Source organism: Manis javanica, chromosome 9 (genome assembly GCF_040802235.1).
Source record: "Manis javanica isolate MJ-LG chromosome 9, MJ_LKY, whole genome shotgun sequence".
Classification (NCBI taxonomy): Eukaryota; Metazoa; Chordata; class Mammalia; order Pholidota; family Manidae; genus Manis; species Manis javanica.
The window spans coordinates 40,956,963-40,971,330 of record NC_133164.1 but is presented as its reverse complement, the minus strand read 5'-3'; positions in this window follow the sequence as shown (position 1 = coordinate 40,971,330).

Below are 14,368 nucleotides of genomic sequence, written 5' to 3'. Positions count from 1 at the left end.
TTTGCCATTTAAATTATTATGTTTCTTGGTGTTGTCCTCTTTGGGTCTCATCTGTTGGGAGTTCTTTGTGCCTCTGTAGTCTAAGCAACTATTTCCTCCCCCAGTTTGGGGAAGTTCTCAGCAATATTTCTTCAAAGACACTTTCTATAGCTTTTTCTCCCTCTTCTTCTTCTGGTATACCTATAATGTGGATATTGTTCCTTTTGGATTGGTCACACAGGTCTCAATATTGTTTCATTCCTGGAGATCCTTTTATCTCTCTCTGCGTCAGCTTCTATGCATTTCTGTTCTCTGGTTTCTATTCCATCAATGACCTCTTGCATCTGATCTATTCTTCTTATAATCCTTCCAGAAATTGTTTCATTTCTGTAATCTCCCTCCAGACGTCTGTACTCTCCCTCCGGACTTCATCCCTTAGCTCTTGTATATTTCTGTGCATCTCCGTCAGCATGTTTGTGATTTTTATTTTAAATTCTCTTTCAGGAAGACTGGTTAGGTCTATCTCCTTCTCAGGGGTTGTGATTTTGGTCTATATCAAATTTTTCTGCCTTTTCATGGTGATAAAGATAGTTTGCAGAGCTGGCACAAGTGATGGCTGGGAGAACGTCCCTTCTTGTTGGTTTATGTTTATGGCCTTCTTCTCCTGCGGGAACTGCGGCCTCTAGCGTCTTGTGCTGGGCAGCTGCTTGCAGACAGGGCCTCTTATTCTTGTCGGGTTGCTATGGAGTTTAGCTCCACATTTGCTGTGGGCGTGGCCTGCCTCAGGCTGCTACTCCAATATGGCAGAGCCACATTGGAGGTGAAATGGCGGGGAGGCTTTTTATCTCTGTGAGGGCCTCCGTGATCCCTGCTACCCAGAGGGTTATAGTGCCCAGAGTTCCCTGAGATTCCCAGCTTCTGTGCTGTGTGTCCCTGGATGCTTCCGTCCAGCTGTGGGGTACCTGTCCCTTTAAGACTTTCAAAAAGCACTCGCTTTTCTTTGTCACAGGGGCCCTGGCTTCGGGACCCGCTCACAGGTCTTCCTGTCCTGCTTTCCTAGTTTAGAGCACCCTACGCACGCACTGTGTCTGCACTCTGGTCCGGATGGCTGGGGCTGGCTGTTTAGCAGTCCTGGGCTCCCTCTCCCTCCCCGCTCCAACTCCTCTCCTCCCTCTGAGAGCTGGGGTGTGGGACACTCAGGTCAAGCCGGGCTGTGGCTTGTATCTTACCCCTTTCACCAGGCGCTGTGTTCTCGCAGGTGTGGATGTAGTCTGGCTGTCATCCTGTGTCTTCTGGTCTCTCTTTTAGGAATAGTTGTGTTTGTTGTATTTAAAAAAATATATGTGGTTTTGGGAGGAGATTTCTGCTGCTCTACTCACGCCGCCATCTTGGCTCCTATTATAGGATATAGATTTTTAATTTAAGAATTGATATTCATGTATTAATTTTACAAAATTTCTAGTTATTTTTTTAAGTTCAATGTTCACTTCACTACCTCTCTTCATCTTTGTTATATCCTTATGAAATTTTAATTTTGTTTGCCTTATTTACTTTCCCTTTGGATTTGATTCTTCTGCTGATTGTAATGTACCTTCTTTTGTAGGTACTGAGTAACATTAAATGTTAGTACTTAGATTTCTGCTAATCTTTATATTTAATTATTCTTGCTTACCTGTCAAAGTACATAGTTTGTTTAGGTTGCTCCTGCCTCAGAGGATATTAATGTAGCATGATCAGTGGTTTCTATCAATGCTGGTAATTCAAATAAGATGAAGTCTAAGAACTAACCATTGGATTTAGCAGAATGAAGGTTATAGTTGAATTTGACAAGTGCAGATTTATTGGATTTTTGGAGATGAAATTTTGATTAATGAAGGTTCGAGAATACTGTGAGATAAACTTTAGAAAATATAGATTAAGCATTGCTTTAAATAGAGAACAGAAATAACTAGAGGTGGAAATTTAGAGTCAATAGTTTCTATTTTTAATAATGGGAAAAATAAGAAAATGTGTATATTCAAGAAAATAATCTAGCAGGAATTGCAGGAGAGAGAATTATGAAAGGAATAAAGTGAGTCTATGTCAGGGAATGGTATTATATACACACAGGCATTGTACAGTCCTAGATAAGATCACTGACAGTGCTCAGAGATGGTAGTACAGCATGAAGAATATAGCCAATGATTCTGTAACATGTTGACAGATAATAACTGCAGTAGTTGGGGTGAGAATTTAATAATGTGGGTAACTGTTGAACCACTGTGTTATACACTTGAAACCAATTTAAGATTGTATATCAACTATACCTCAATAAAAAAAAATCACTGACTTTGAATCCATAGGAATATAATATCAGGCAAGTTATGTAATTAATTGGCTGGTATATGGGTATAGGAACCATTAAAAAAGATTTCTTATTGATAAAGGAAGCAAAGTTATTAGATAAGCCTAAGGATGGAGAGAAAGTTTTGAAAATTTGGAAAGAGAAGTTGAAAATTAGATATGTAAGAGAGTGTGAAAATAAACAGAAGAGAGAACTACAGTATGAACATTAAATAGCATTGAGTCCAATTGAGAAGTATAATCATGAACTTAAGTTCAGTGCTAATCAGCTACTTTGGTACAGCCTAGAGTAGTCAGAAAGATGGATTTAATCAGTGTTGGTGAAATGGTAAGTAAAGACTCCAGTGTTAAGTGTAGTGGGGCAGGATAAGGGGTGGATTTGAAGGTCTATGAAGCGGTATGAATGATCATGGAAAATATAAGAGATTTAGTGTTAGTGAAAATGTGATTGGATGATGAGTTGTAGGTCTTGTAAATTTGAAAAATTACTGAAATGAGATTATTAGAAGTTAGTATGAAAGTTAAAGATGAGGGATAGTACCTGAATGGCCTGAACTAAGAATTATGGAGGATAAATTATTGGTTAGAATAAGACCTTGAGAATGACTTTGAGAGTAAGTGACTTAAGCAGAAAAGAGTACATTACTAGAGGACAAGAAAGGCTTATGAGTATATTTATATATAATCAGATTTTCCATAGGAAGCTTTTTAGTAGTGCTTTATTGAATCAAATTGTATGTACATTTTCAAAGCTTTTGATACATATTTTGAAATGTGGCAGTTTATATTCTCAATGTAGTTATGAATACACTCACCCACTTTTTAGTTGACTTTAGGTATTATGATCTTTTAATCATTTCCTATGTGAGAAGTTACAGTATTTCAAATTTTGAATAGACATTTCTTCTATATTTAGGGATGATTAAGGTGGTATTATATGTCTATTGTTCATTTTTTATATTTTCACTTGCTACTTTATAATGAATTACAAGGATTTCAAGACAAACTCTCTTGAACTTCTTTGAAACTTTTCTTGTGTAACCATCTAGCTATATTAAGAGATCAGTGAACTACAAATATTTTATTCACTATATTGTTTTGGTTGTGTCCCTAGCTCTTATATGCATGGAGAGAAATAGCTTCAGAATTTTGTAACAACTGGGTGATTTGCCCTGGTACAGGTAGTAAGGTGTATGATAATAGTGATAATAATACAGAAATACCATGGGACAATAGTAAAGTTTAAAAAGGGGAAATGAGATACAAATTTTCTTAAACTTGTTTGGGTAAGTTAATGTCTAAATAAGTCAGTTAAGACAAATTCTCTAAGGTCAATTTTAGAGGGTTTTGACCAAGACTTCTTGTTGTTCTTTTAATCTGAAGGATTTTTAAAATAAAGCCAACATTGTCTGATTATCACAGAGATAGTAATATTTTGAGTAAGCAGGTTGTATGTGAATGACCTTTGACAGCATCATCTAAGATGATTTATAAAATGCAGATCCTGAAACTTCCCAAGATTTTTTGATATTTCCATATAATCTGCATTTTAAGAAGCTCCCCAGGTGATGCTTTTCCTCACAAATTTTGAGTATCACTGAATAGAACAGTGATATACTTGTAAATTTAATTATGTTAGAGATTGTGGGCATATGGCAAACAATCTTTTATGTCTCTGAGAAATGCTGTCAACAAGAGTAGTGATATTCATTCACAGGGAAAGTTAGTAAATATATATATATATATATTTTATATATATATATATATTTATATATATATATCATATGTTAGTAACTCTCCATTAACATGAAACAAATATGCCAGATGGTAAAGTAAATGCCCTATGTACAAAACTTGGGGAACTGACTGATCCCCAAGCAGAGATCCCTAGAAAGTAATTTGTGTCACTCAAGGCAACAAAACGTACTGAGAAATTGTGCTCAGTGTTCATGAAAATGATTGGTTTCAAACTAGGGAACTGGAACATGTGGCATTATGGAACAGAGAGTGTGTAGTTGATTAAATAAAGTTCTCTCACAAATATTCTGTACTATAGAGCCAAAATAAAAGTAGTGGCATAACGTCATCCTTAATAGCTCTAAGATTAATATATATTTAAACTCAACTTTTGGATATGTGTCATAATATATATATATCTGAACTTCTTTTTCAGATACATTAAGTGACAACAGTGAGTATGAAATATATGCTCAAAATCTATTTGTACCTTTATACCTTCTCTGATAGTAATATAACTTTTCTTAGGAAATATTTTAGGTCTTCAGCTGTCTTAGGAATCACAATTTAAATTATTCTAATTCCGAATGGTGATTGTGCATTGCTTTTTTAAAGATGAATTCCAAATTGTAGGCAAGTATTTTTTAAGGTCCATAGTGATTTTACCAGTAAAATGTGATATTAAAACAGAACTGATATTGAAAATTGTCCTAGACATTTAACATAGAGTTTCTTTCATTTTTCATTTACTCTTTGAACTAACTGAATTAGGAGTTATTCTTCAAGTAAGCTCTTAATAAATGAAGGGTAAAAGGCTTAAATAATTCAAACCCAAGTTTGAGTGATTCCAATTTAAAAGTTTTCTTTTACATGAAAATGTTATGTATTGCTCATAAAATTCCTTTCATATTATTTTTGTATTCAATTTAAATAGCACTTGCATTTATATATTTACTCTTTTCTGATTTTAAACTCAATACATTTTTGGTAGAAATTTGGTGCATAGAAAACCATTCACATGTTACTATCCACAGATAATCAATTATAAATCTTAGTATGGGTGTGTTGTATAGATAATTTTTTTCTGTGTCTACTTATGTATATCTGTGTATTGTATATCTGTCATCTTTCTTCTATTTATCTAATCCTCTGTATATAGTTATGTTTTCATTTTAGTTACTTTTGTTTTTTTTTTTAAGCATCTTTCTTTCTTTTTGAAATCACCCCACTTTTTTGAGGACTCACACATTGTTCATTCTTGAGATGTGGTTTTCGTGAGAAGGCCAAGTTGTTATTGGTCCTACCACTCCAATAACAGAATGGTTGATTGGTTCAGGGGAAGGCAACTAATTTATTTTGACCCTTTTGTAGAATGTTTTCAGGTGGAATTCAGAAGAAGAGGTCATTATACTGCTGTATTAGAAAATGTAAAGTAAAAGACACTGGCGTTGTCAATATTTGTCCTTCCATGTGGATGAAAGCTGTGTATAATAGAAGAAAAAAATAAAATAGGTACATAAAACAGGGACAAATAGTAAAATAAACACTATTTAAAAATTTTGGATTTCCTCTAGATTTAATGTGTAATTAACATTTAGATGTCATAAATAATTCAAGGTTTGATATTACGGAAAAATGATATTGAATAAAGACAATATTAAATACACATAGTTAATTTTTAAAATGTAAATTCGTAAAAATGTGACCAGAAGTACAACAATGCACAATCTACCTAAAAATATTAGACAGCTCAAACATCTCATCTTTTAGGGAGCAAGAAAGACAGAAGGCAGCCTTTCTTACTGCACGATTCCCTGTTGATGGCAGAGATTTTTCTACACCGCACATCAGAAGCGACAGAGAGGATTGTTCCTCTACACCTTAAAAATCTTTTAATGGTTTTATTGATCAGATTCAACTCAGTGGAGTGTAACATGGAAAAGTTTTAGTTATCTATACAATCTCTGTTTTCATTATTGTTTTTCAGAATTCCCTTTCCTCTCATTTAATGATATTCTAGGTGAATTATATAACTTTCTGGACCCTTTAACTTCATAAATATTTAGTTCACTTAGTTTATTTTTAGATTTTGCATCTATTAATTACTAGTTTTAATACGAAATCAGTTTCCCAAGAGAAAATACAGGCAACTTTTCAGATATATTGTATATACATAAGCAAACATCTACTTTATTTGACTTTCTTTTTGTACTAGTACACTGTTCACTTTGATTTCTACTTGGTTATATTTTTTGGAAATTTCTTTTTACAGTAAACAAAAGAACTTCATTATTTTTCAAGGATGCAAATTGTTTCATTAATGGATTCACCATGATTATTTATTTAGTCACTCTTCTACTATTGGATATTTAGGTTGTTCCTAAATAATGCTACAAGATGAAGTGATTGACCCTGTATATATAATTTCATACTCATTTTAATGAATGAGTAGACAATTTGTTTTTTAAGTGGAATTTTTAGAATGTATATTTTTATTTTGATATTGAAAAATTATCCTTCATAGAGATTACAGACATTATAGTTCAGTTAGAAATTACCTAGCCTTATGGTTTCTTCCTGCTTTCATAAAACTGTTACATTACACAACTTCTGGATCTTTGCTGGTATGATATGTAAGGCTTGGTATGTCTGAACAATTTTTATTTTCTCTTATCATTTCCTGATAAGAGAAATATTTTTATTTCCCATGTGTAGGCAACATTAGTATTTCAATTTCTGAATCCATTCATATACTTTGCTTGATTTTTTTATTTGCTACTGGTCTTTATTCAATACCCCAGAGGAATTCATTGTGAAGAAAATTAGCACTGTTTGTTTATATTAATTTGAATATTTTTTTCTTTAGACTTTGCTTATAACCATATTTTATGTAGGAAACCGTGAAGTACATTTTTATGTAGCAGTATTTTATTTTATGGTTTCAGAGGATTTGTGTTCTCCTTAAAAAGGCCTTTCCATTCTTAACATGTAAATGAGTCACCAATGGTTTCTTTCAGTACATTTATGATGTGCATTTTCTAAATTAAATATGCTTTATGTGGACTTTATCTTTTAGTGAGTTAGGAAGTAGGACTTTTTTATCTTCTAGACTTACATTTCTTTAAAAATTAAAATTTCCCAAAAGACTTCAAATGTTAACATTTACACATATTAATATCATGTTTATTTCTAGGTTTTCATTTATTCTTCATAATATCTATTCATGTGCCAATACCACACTGTTTATAAACTGATGCTTTGTACTATATTTTAATGTGCTATGAAGTAGGGTAAATCAAAGATATTTACTTTTTCATAAATTCTCTCTTGGTACATTTTTGTGTATCTATGTGAAAAAGATTCATCTTTTTAGTTTCAAAATATCCTATTTACATTTATGTTTACATCACATTAAAGTTAAAAGTTAGCTCAGGTAGATCTGACCTATTTGTAAAGTTATATCTTCCTATTGAAGCATGTTTTGCTTTTTCATTTGTGCAAGTTTTCCTTGGAAACTTTTGAAAATATTTCACAAGTATCTTAATATATCCTAAATCCTACAAACATTTTTATACACTGGAATATTTTTATTCATATTATGAAATTCTTCGACTGTGTCTTCTAAAAGTTTATTGTTTAAACATATGAGCTCAGTTTCTAAATGTTAATTGTGTATACTGCCATCTTAATGAAGTTCTTGATTCTTTGATGTTTTCCTGCTCTACTATTATATCAAATGTGATATGTGACAATTGCATCTTCTCCTTTCAAATTCATAGTTCCTTATACATTCTTTGGCTTTTCCATATTTATACTTGTCTTCCTATCCTTCTTAACATATTTAACTGGCATTTTGTTCATTTTTCTCATTTGTATGTGCCAGATCTCTAGTACTGCCATTTCTCCTTGGGCTCCTTGATTTTGCATGGTATAGATAAAAGACTGTTGATTATAAATTTACATAACATATCCCAAATATACCTAAGTATATAAAAATCCTTGAAGTTTTTTTTTCCTTAAATCTATAAAGCTACCAAAAATTATTTAAAATGGTTATTTTGGCCTTCTGAAATCAGAATATTATGTAAAATAGTTTATGTACTCATTTAGTATTGCTGCAGTAAAAAATTACAACACACAGTAATTTAACACAGATTTACTATCTTGCAGTTTTGTTTGTCAGTAATCAGGCATGGATCTCACTAGGCTAAAATTGATGTGGCAGTAAGGCTACATTCCTTTTTAAGAGTTAAAGAGAAAATCCATTTCCATGCCTTTTCCAGCTCCTAAGAAAAGCCTGTTTCTCTGTACCTTGCATCTAGTCCTCTGCATTTTAGAATAAGCGTTGAGTGTTGAAAACTTCTCATCCATGTTGTTGCAAATGGTAGGATTTATTTTTTTATGGCTGAATAATATTCCATTGTGTATATGTACCAACTCTTTATCCATTTTACTACTGAAGGACACTTAGGTTGTTCCATATGTTGGCTATTGTAAATAGTGCTGTGGTAAACATAGGGGTGCAAGTGTCTTTTTGAATCAAGGATCTTGTTTTCTCTGAGTAAATTCCTAGGAGTGGAATTCCTGGGGCAAATGGTATTTCTATTTTTAGTTTCTTGAGGAACCTCCATATAGCTTTCCAAAATGGTTGAATGAATTTACATTCCCACCAACACTGTAGGAGGGTTCCCCTTTCTCTGCATCCTCACCAGCATGTGTTGTTCCTTGCGTTTTGGATGTTGACCACCCTAACTGGTATGAGGTGATATCTCACCATGGTTTTAATTTGCATTTACCTGATAGTTAGTGATGTGGAGCATTATTTCATGTGCCTGTTGGCCATCTGAATTTCTTCTTTGGAGGACTGTCTGTTCATATTCTCTGCCCATTTTTTAATTGGTTATCTGCCTCTTGGGTATTGAGGCGTGTGAGTTCTTTATATATTTTGGATGTTAACTCTTTGTTATATATGTCGTTTACAAATATATTCTCCCATACTTAGGATGCCTTTTTGTTCTGCTGATGGTGTCCTTTGCCATACCAAAGCTTTTTAGTTTGATGTAGTCCTAGGTTTTCATTTTTGCTTTGGTTTCCCTTGCTCCAGGAGATGTGTTCAGGAAGAAGTTGCTCATTTTTATATTTAAGAGATTTTTACCTATGTTGTTTTCTAAGAGTTTTATGGTTTCATGACTTACATTCAGGTCTTTGATCCATTTCGAGTTTACTTTTGTGTGGGGGGTTAAACAACAATCCAGTTCCATTCTCTTGCATGTAACTGTCCATTTTTGCCAACACCAGCAGTTGAAGAGGCCATCATTTCCCAATTGTATATCCATGGCTCCTTTATAACATATTAATTGACCATATATGTTTGTGTATACATCAGGGCTCTCTAGTCTGGTCCATTGTTCTATGGGTCTGTTCTTATGCCAGTACCAAATTGTCTTGATTACTGTGGATTTGTAGAAGAGCTTGAAGTTGGGGAGCGTAATACCCCCAGCTTTATTCATCCTTCTCATGATTGCTTTGGCTATTTGGAGTCTTTTGTGGTTCCATGTGTATTTTAGAACTATTTTGTCTAGTTCATTGAAGAATGCTTTTGGAATATTGATAGGGATTGCATTGTATCTGTAGATTGCTTTAGACAGGATGGCCATTTTGACAATATTAATTCTTCCTATCTATGAGCATAGGATGTATTTCTATTTGTTGGTGTCTTCTTTAGTTTCTCTCATGAGTTTTTGTAGTTTTCAGGATATAGGTCCCTCACTTCCTTGGTTAGGTTTATTCTTAGATATTCTATTATTTATGATGAATTATGAATTGAATTGTTTTCCTGATTTCTCTTTCTGCTAGCTCATCATTAGTATATAGGAATGCAACAGATTTCTGTGTATTAATTTCATATTCTGCATCTTTGCTGAATTCAGTCATTAGTTCTAGTAGTTTTGGGGTAAATGTTTTAGGGTTTTTTTTATGTACAACATCATCTCATCTGCAAACAGTGACAGTTTAACTTCTTCCTTACCAATCTGAATGCCTTTTATTTCTTTGTGCTGTCTGATTGCTGTGGCTAGAACCTCCAGTACTATCTTGAGTAAAAGTTGTAAGAGTGGGCATACTTGTCCTGTTCCCAGTCTGTTAGGTATGATGTTGGCTGTGGGTTTGTCATATATGGCCTTTATTATGTTGAGGTACTTGCCCTCTATACCCATTTTATTGATCGTTTTTATCATGAATGGTTGTTGAATTTTGTTAAATCTTTTTTCAGCATCTATGGACATGATTATATGATTTTTATACTTCTTTTTGTTGATATGGTGGATGATGTTGATGGATTTTCAAATATTGTAACATCCTTGCATCCCTTGAATAAATCACACTTGATCATGATGGAATATCTTTTTGATGTATTTTTGAATTTGGTGTGCTAATATTTTGTTTAGTATTTTTGCATCTATGTTCATCAGGTATATTGGCCTTTAATTTTCTTTTTTAGTGTTATTTTTGCCTGGTTTTGGTATTAGAGTGATGCTGGCCTCATAGAATGAGCTTGGAAGTATCCCTTCTTATTCTTCTTTTTGGAGTACTTTAAGGAGGATGGGTATTAGGTCTTCACTAAATGTTTAATAAAATTCAGCTGTGAAGCCATTTAGTCCAGTGGTTCTGTTCTTAAGTAGTTTTTTATTACAAGTTCAATTTCATTGCTGGTAATTGGTCTGTTCAGATTTTCAGGTTCTTCCTGGGTCATTCTTGGAAGGTTGTGTTTTTCTAGAAAGTTGTTCATTATTTCTAAGTTATCTAATTTGTTAGCATATAGTTTTTCATAGTATTCTCTTATAATTTTTTATATTTCCATCATGTCCATAGTGATTTGTCCTTTCTCATTTCTGATTCTATTTATGTGTGTAGACTCTTTTTTTCTTGATAAATCTCAGTAGGGATTTATCTATTTTGTTTATTTTCTTGAAGAACCTGTTGCTGGTCTCATTAATTCTTTCTACTGTTTTAATTTTCTGAATTTTATTTATTACTGATAATAAATAATTTTATATTATTATTGATTATAACAACTTTATTGTGTCCCTCCTTCTACTGACTTTGGACCTCATTACTCTTCGTTTTGTAGTTTCATTAATTGTGATTTTAGACTCTTCATTTGGGATTGTTCTTGTTTCTTGAGGGAACCCCGTATTGCAATATACTCTCCTCTTAGAATGCCGTTAGATGCATCCCACCAGTTTGGGATGTTGATTTGTTGTTCATTTTTCTCCATATATCGCTTCATGTCTGTTTTTATTTGGTCATTAATCCATTGATTGTTTAGGAGCATGTTATTAAGCCTCCATGTGCTTGTGAGCATTTGTTTTCTTTGCATAATTTATTTCTCCTTTCATACCTTTGTGGTCTGAGGAGCTGGCTGGCACAATTTCTTTGTTTTTGAATTTAGTGAGGCTCTTTTTTTGGCCTAGTATGTGATCTATTCTGGAAGACATCTCATGTACTCTTGAGAAGAATGTGTATTCTGCTGCTTTTGGGTGGAGTGTTCTGTCGATGTCTGTTATGCCCATGTGTTCTAATATGTTGTTCAGTGCCTCTGTATCCTTATTTATTTCTGTCTGTTTGTTCTATCTTTTGGAGTAAGTGGTGTGTTGAAGTCTCCTAAAATGAATGCAATGCAGTCTGTTTCCCCCTTTAATTTTGTTAGTATTTATTTCACATATGTATGTTTTCTTATGTTGGGTGTATAGATATTCATAATTGTTATATCCTCTTGTTGAACTGACCCCTTTGTCATTATATAATGTCCTTCTTTGTCTCTTGTTAATTTCTTTGTTTTGAAATCTATTTTGTGTGTTACACATACCACAACTCTTGCTTTTTTCTCCCTGTTATTTGCACGAAGTATCTTTTTCCATCCCTTTACTTCCAGTCTGTGTATGTCTTTGTGTTCAAAGTGAGTCTCTTGTAGGCAGCATATAGAGGGTTCTTGTTTTCTTATCCATTCTGTAACTCTGTGTCTTTTGATGGGTGCATTCAGACCATTTACATTTAGGGTGATTATCAATAGATATGTACTTAATGCTATTCCAGGCTTTAGATTTGTAGTTACCAAAGGTTCAAAGGCAGCTTCCTTCTATCGAACAGTCTAACTGAACTCCCTTATTATGCTATTTCAAACACAATCTAAAGGTTCCTTTGTTTTCCCTCCTTTCTTCCTCTTCCTCCTCTATTCTTTGTATGTTAGGTGTCTTGTTCTGTATTCTTTGTGTATCCCTTGGCTCACTTTGTGGGTAATTGACTTAATTTTCTTTTACTTTGTAATTAATTGGTCTATCCTTCCTTTAGTGTGGTTCATATTCTTTGGTGATAGCTATTTTGCCTTAGGAGCACTTCCATCTATAGCAATCAGTCCCTTTAATATACACTATAGAGATAGTTTGTGGGAGGTAAATTCCCTCAACTTTTGTATATCTGGAAATTGTTTAATCCTGGCTTCAGGTTTAAATGATAATCTATACATAATGTATTCTTCATTAGATGTCCTTCTGTTTCATTGCATTAAATATATCATGCCACTCCCCCGGCCCATATGGTTTCTGCTGAGAAATATGATACCCTTTTGGGCTTGCCTTTCTATGTGATCTTTTTTCTCTCTTTGGCTGCTTTTAATATTCTCCCCTTGTCCTTGATCTTTACCATTTTAATTATTATATGTATTGGTGTTGTCTTCTTTGGATTGCTTGTGTTGGGAGATTTGTGTACCTCCATAATCTGAGAGAGTTTTTCCTTCCACAGATTGGGGAATTTTTCAGCAATTATTTCCTTAAAGAGACTTTCTATCCCTTTTTCGCTCTTCTTCTTCTTCTCATATACCTATAATGCGAATATTGTTCTGTTTTGATTGGTCCCACCATTTTCTTATTATTCTTTCATTCCTAAAGATCCATTTTTCTCTGTTCCTCAGCTTCATTGTATTCCTGTTCTCTAATTTCTGTTTCATTTACCATCTCCTCCTCAGCTAATCTACTATTAAATCCCTCCATTGTATGTTTCATTTCAGATACTGTACTTTTCAATGTTTCTGTCTCTTTCTTGAAGTCCTCCCTGATATCTTGAATTTTTTTTTGTAGGTCCACGAGCATGTTTATGATTTTTATTTTGAAATATTTATCAAGAATACTGGTGATTTCATTTTCACAAAGTCCTCTTTCTGGTGTTTAAATTTTTGTTTGTACAGAATTTTTTTCTGTTTCATTCTACCAATTCATATGGAATAATTACTTTGGGTAGGCAGCACCTCTATGCCAAGAAGCTCTAATCTCTGGAGCTGCCCAGCCCCTGGAGCAATGGCCATGGTCACAGGTGAGTGGTACCTGTGCCTGCTGGGAGGATATAGCTTTTTCGTGCCTCCCGGCCTCCCGGCTGCAGTGTCTGCCTCCACTGCCAGAGCCAGTGAGCTCTGCATGCTGGGAGGAGTCTTTGTGATATGCCCCTGTAGCTACCAAAGGGGAAGCCATCCTTTGGCTGGCCTGACATGATGTTGTGGACAGCAATTGTGAGGACCAGTACCTTCTGGGAGGAAGTAGTGGCAAAGTGCATATCATGGGGAGGCCCTCATGGTTGTATTGCCCCCTAGGGGTATGGAGCATCTGAAATTCCTGAAAGTTCCCAATCTATTGGGCTGAGTGTGCTGGAACAATTTTATTCACCTGCCCTCCATGCTGAGGAGCAAACTCTGTGTAATCCTTGCTCCTTTAGCACACCTCTCACTGTTGGGAACTCCTTAAAAGTGTCCACCTTTCTTTTGTCCCAGAGCAGCCAGTTGTGCATACCTGTTCTCCACGGTTGGCTGGAATCCCAATCTCTCCATGTATTCTTCTTGTCTTTGCTTTTGAACCCTGCTATTTTCTAGAGCACCAGGTGATGTGGGTTTTCATATTCCTGGAGCAGATCTCAAGGGCTGGGTGTTTAGCAGTCCTGAGATTCTACTCCCTCTCCACTCCATTTTCCTTCCTCCTGCCTGTGAGCTGAAGTGGACAGAGGGCTTTGGTTTGCAGGTCATGGCTTTGCTGTAAGGTCATGATCCATTTCTATGAGATCTTCTCTTTTCCCCAGATATAGGCACTCTGTTCTGCAACCTTGGGGTCACTCTTTCAGGATTAATTGTATTTGTTGTATTTTTGTGTTATATGTGGTTCTGGAAGGAGACTTCTGTATTACTTCTCACATCACCATCTTTTTCCCCTATTTTACACTCTGTTTTAAGTAATATGAAAATCATACCAAAATATTTCATGGGATTTTT